This window comes from Helianthus annuus, chromosome 7, assembly GCF_002127325.2.
Source record: "Helianthus annuus cultivar XRQ/B chromosome 7, HanXRQr2.0-SUNRISE, whole genome shotgun sequence".
Lineage (NCBI taxonomy): Eukaryota > Viridiplantae > Streptophyta > Magnoliopsida > Asterales > Asteraceae > Helianthus > Helianthus annuus.
The window spans coordinates 9,695,828-9,701,682 of record NC_035439.2 but is presented as its reverse complement, the minus strand read 5'-3'; positions in this window follow the sequence as shown (position 1 = coordinate 9,701,682).

The window sequence follows — 5,855 nt, the reverse complement described above, 5'->3', positions numbered from 1 at the left end:
TAGCCGTAGCTAGGGTGGCCCTCGCGGGCTGCGTAGGTTATTCTTCGAGTTTACGCGGGCCGCGTAAAACTCAATTTCCAGCTATAAATTGGACATTGCATGGCCTTCACTGTCTGTTCCAAATCTTTCACTTACAAAGCTTTCTTCTGTGCGAAAATTTAGTTTTTGTGGTGAAACGCTGCTACGATAACAGGGTAATAACTCGATCACTGCTATGATACAATGTCCGATCGATTGAAACCGATTCGATGGATGTTTAAGTGCTGCCCAAATCCGGGCTATACTTTGTCATTCGTCGTGAGGGTTTTGATTTCGTGAGCTTATCGTAAATGTTGTATTAAGTTACTATCCTAGTTTTTTGTGCATTGTTGTTTAACTATATTACCAGGCTTAATCAGTAGGCAAAACTCTGTCCAACTAAACTTGCAGTGTGAGCCATTCTCTTTTTACCAAATTGTTTGCAAAACCCTAAATGTTTTCCAGTTATACTTTGAAGTGATTAAGTCTTTGCTAATCATTAATTATTGGCAGTAAGTGGGGGTTTTGTGCACATTAATACTAGCGATTTATCACTTTAGGTGGGCGAGCCTAATTAGTGATATGTCCACAGTCAGAGATCCGTCGAGTGACAGCTGAACCAGTTAATTATAAGATAGGGGAAAATATAAAAACCCTTAATGCTGTAAATTGTAACAATATGTCATTTTGTGCAAATTGAATGACTCGCCAGTATTTCCCCGCTGATAAAATCTTTTTAAACATGTTTTAGGTGATTTACTGTGAACAAGGAAAAGTGCCGCGTAGCAGTACCAGCTTGGATAAAGTGGCTCAGTAAATAAATAAACATGTTTTTGTCAACAGGGGATTTCCCCGTGAAAATCCTTTATTGTAAATTACAGGGTTTGTCCCGAAATTTGAAATAAAATAAAGGGGTGTTTTCAGTTTTCATTCACGATCCTGTTAAAATTTCCGCTGCCTAATTAACACCAATACCACGGGTTTCTGTCCTGCGGCTTCTGGACCGGGTAAAACAGGGCCGGGGCCCGTGACAATTATGTTACCCAGCCCAATAGTCTACGGCCCAAGTCATGCAAGTGTTTAACTCATCAGGCCCAACTATATGCTAATTGATAAACTGTGCGATCCGAGTGGAAGTGTGCGACTAAAGTGAGGTTGTGCGACCAGTGGGGTTTTAGCCGCATTTTACGAAAATAAGTTATGTTTCCAAGCTTGCACAATCAATTCAACTGTTTTGGGTTTTACACCTACTCGATTTAAACCAAGTAATAATCCATTTATTTACATAAATCCCAAATCATCACTAGCAACAGTTAACCATCGAATCATTATTCCAATTTAACTCGTTTATCAGCAATTAACAACATGATTAGCGTTCACATCAAATCAAGTTATATCATTGCACCTTTGCATCAAACAATCCTAATTTCCGATTTACACATGAATGATCTTCACACGCAGGAATAGTTTGTTATCATAATCCATCTATCAAACCCTTATCATAAATCGACACAAAACACTAACCCTTGTTCACGAAATCAGACCATACAGAACAGGTTTCAATGCACAACCCTAAAGTGTAATCATTCCCAGGTTTAGCAAATATCAATAGTTCAACAAGATCATAGCCGGGTATAACAAGAACTCGAATCTAATAACGATAGAATACTAACCGTGTGTTGGTGCGTGTACGAGGATGCTGGAACGAACAAGAGAGGATTCGGAATGGGAGGCTGCCGTCAAAGTGTAGGGGAAAGATGAGAGGAGTTAGGGTTTTGATATTCTTGTGTGTTTCCAAAACAATGAAACCGTGTACATCAGTGTGTACGTACAAATCCCTAGTTAAAAGGGTTGAGCTTAGCTTTGGGCCTAGGGGAGCTGGGCCGAGAATGACTTAGTCTACAAGAAAGGAGTGTTCGGCCCAAGCTAGAGGTGTGCGATCAGAATGGAGTGTGCGACCCGGACCTTTGTGCGACCCGGACCTTTGTGCGACTAGATTATATTACAAACAACATTCACATTTAACATTTCACATATCACGTATAAACAACTCATAAACGTTCAATATAAATTAATACATTAACTTGTCACATAGTTTTCGTATAAGTTACATCAGGGTACGGCGAAAGCCTCTAAAATACGAGTTGTCACATCATCCCCAACTTGAAACAAATTTAATCCAGAAATTTGATAAGCAGTATCAGGGAAGTGAAGTGATAGATCACAACGATTATGGGTTTTTCCTCGGGTGCCACAATGCTTGGCGGAATTAGGCGACAAACAAATGTTAGGTCCTTAGTTAGTTCAAGAAACTACTGATAAAATATTCAAAATTCGAGACTGTATTAAGGCGGCCTGAGACAGATAGAAAAGCTACGCAGATAGACGCCGCAAACCATTGTCTCTCGAGGTTGGAGACAAGGTGTTGTTAAAAGTCTCGCCATGGAAAGGTGTATCTAGATTCGGGAAGCAATGAAAGCTTAGCCCGAGATACATAGGACCATACGAAATCTTGGAAAAAAGTTAAAGTTGCAAGAAACACTCAAAAGCGTTCACGACACTTTTCATGTATCAAATCTGAAAAAGTGTCTTTCGGATGAATCACTTATTATTCCCCCGGACGAAATCCATATAGACGACAAACTCCATTTGATCGAAGAACCTGTTGAGGTTTTGGATTCAAAGATTCATAAAACGAGGAGAAGTCGTATAAAAATATCAAAGTCCAATGGAACTCGAAACAAGGACCCGAGTTCACATGGGAACGAGTAGACGAAATCAAAAAGAAAGTACCCTCACCTGTTTAAGAAAGTCCCAGCAAAGAGAAATACAACTTAAAATGTCGGGACGAAATTTTCTTTAACAGGGGGAGAATGTGACAATCGGCAAAATTCCGGTAATTCCGTACAACCCGAACAACTAATTACATTAATTATTTTCGCGTGTTCAACTTGATTTTATTTAGTTAAGTCTTAAAAGTGTTGGGATTTTAAAAATCATAGTTAAATATAGTTAAGTATGATAACAAATCCGTTACGATTAGAAATAATATCCTAGACTGATACTAGGAACGCGAATAAATAATATTTTCTAGTACTAGTCCCGGTACAGTCTGACGTGATTAAAACAAGACATACAGATATGTCAGCACAAGAATTCTATAGAACTCTATCTAAAACAACATGTGCCTTATATTAGTTAGAAAATTCCAATTAAAAACCAAATTGTACAAGTCTGCAGAAAAATACAGTAATCCTTCGGAAGTGTACAGCATTCCGCAGAACGAGACAGTAATTGTCCGAAAACCCAAAAATAAATATTATTTGACATAAATAATATAATGGGTATTAAAACGACACAAAATCCGCAATTGAATCTTATTGCGTTAAGCTGCACGACTAGTTCAGTAAGCTGCCTAAGCTGCCTGATAGCAAAGCCGGTACCGGAACTCTGTCAGAAATAAAAATATTTTAGTCCAAAAAGTTGGATTATTAATTTGGATGATACAACATGTGCAAAAACAATTTTTGTCTTTTATTTATATAAATAAAACGCAGTGTCAGTATTTAATCTCGTACAGGACCCGAACCAACTTTTTCACCCGATCAACAAACTAACAATTTTGGTGGATTAGTCTTACCTAGTGTCACACTACTTTAAAATATGAGGGATTTAAACATTGTAGATATTTTTATATAAATTATCAATATGTATTTCAAGATTTTATTAAAAAAAAAAATACAAAACCACCCTCCCCCATACTAGCTCACGGTTTTAGTGGGCCCCCATACCACCATTTTCTAAGTTTTGATGTGTTGGAACTCGAAGTGGATGATTAGTGTTGAGGTGTAAGAACTAGAATCAAGCAAAACCTTCTCCAACACTCCACCATTTTTCCATAATTCCAAAACCATCAAAACTTACCATCTCCTACTCTCTCTTTCTCTCTAAAAATTGACCAAACCAAGACACCACCATCTTCACATTTTCAAATCTCAAACATAAGAAATTCTTGCAAACATGGAGGTTTATGGATGAATCAAGACACTTGTGAGACTAGGAAAGCTATTTGAAGCACTTTGGAGACACTAGAAGCTCTTAAATCATCAACATTTTCACATCTTCATCTATACTTTTCTAGCAAAATTGTAAGAATCCTTCACTAGTTTCTATTTTATTATTCTTGAGTTTTTAAAGAATACAGGTTCATCTTGAATCAAACCAAAACAAAACCCATATGAAAAACACTAAGAAAATCTAAATATCATTATTTTTATCTTATGATTTTTCTATAATTTTTTATGAACTTGAAGAAGTTTATACTAGTGAATGTGAATCTTGGTTATTTTTGTATAAAACAAGATCTAAACACATGCATGTTAAGATCTACCAAGATTCATCAACAAAAGTGATGAGCATGGGTTTTTATGATTTAAATAATTAACATGCATGCTAGAGAAGCATGAGAAATTATTTAAATCCAAGAAACTAAATTTTTGATAAATTACTTGAATAAAGTTTTCATTTCTGGAAAGAATCAAGAACATGAAATATGTTAGTAGAAAAAGTTTTGAATACATATTTGTACTTTAAATGACTATATGAGTAACCCAAAACAAGAGTTTTAAATAAAATCTTGTACTACAAATTTTTGACAAAAATCAAAAGAATAAAATTTCATTTTTTGGGAAAGTTAGAGACTATATCAAGTTCATGGCACTTTTGTTGACAAAATAGGATGATTATTGATACTTGATGATGTTTTGTGTTGAAATGATTTGAACACAAGTTTTGTATAAAACTGGGAAAAATCCATATTTAAAAAGAAACTATGGCAAAATTTTGTCATGATCAAAAGTTGTTAAACAAAGAAATTTGTAACTAGAAAACTATTTGAAGTCTTTAAACATGATTAAACGAGTTTTTGGACAAAAGATATAAACTCATGTTTTGTGAAGATTTCTAAACCAAAAGTGACAAAGCATATATTTTAGATAAAATGTATATTTTTGGTATGTATATTATGTATTTAGTTCATGTAAGAATAAATACAAAATTATACACATCCACAAAAATTACAAAAATACATATATACACTCGGAGAACAAAACTATAAAATGGAATGTCCATCCTTGGACATAAACATACAAACGGACAATCCGAACATTTTGGGCAATATGGACATTTTGACAAATTTACACAAAATAAAATATATGGCACAAATGAAACAAACGACATAAGACAAATTTGGACAAAATAAAATATATGGCACAAATGAAACAAACGACATAAATGAGATGGACGACACAAACGGGACAAACGACACGAATAAACCAAATCGACACGAAATAGTCATAACAAAATACGAGCCGTCACACACAATCAAAAAGGACTTATGCACTAAAAAGGTTTTATATGTATGACATAAGTAATAATTTTTATAAAAACTAGATTTTTATAAAAATACAAGTATTATTATTTATGACCAAGACCAAATCTTTTAAATTAAAAGGAGTTCATAAATTAAATTTGGACTAAAGTCCATTTTTTCATAAATAAAATTGGGCTAGGCCCACTTCTACAAAAGATTTGGACTAAAACCTATTTTTAGTTAAATTGGGCTAAAGCCCAATCTACCAAGAATACTTGGATTAAAACCCAATTTTTTTTACAAACTATTATGGACTAGATCCACTTTTAGAAAATACTTTGGGCTAGGCCCATTCTTACATAACTTATTTGGGCTAAGTCCACTTTTATAAACTAAATTGAGCTAGGCCCACTTTTATAAAAGTATTTTGGGCTAGGCCCACTCTTACAAATCAATTTGGGCTTGA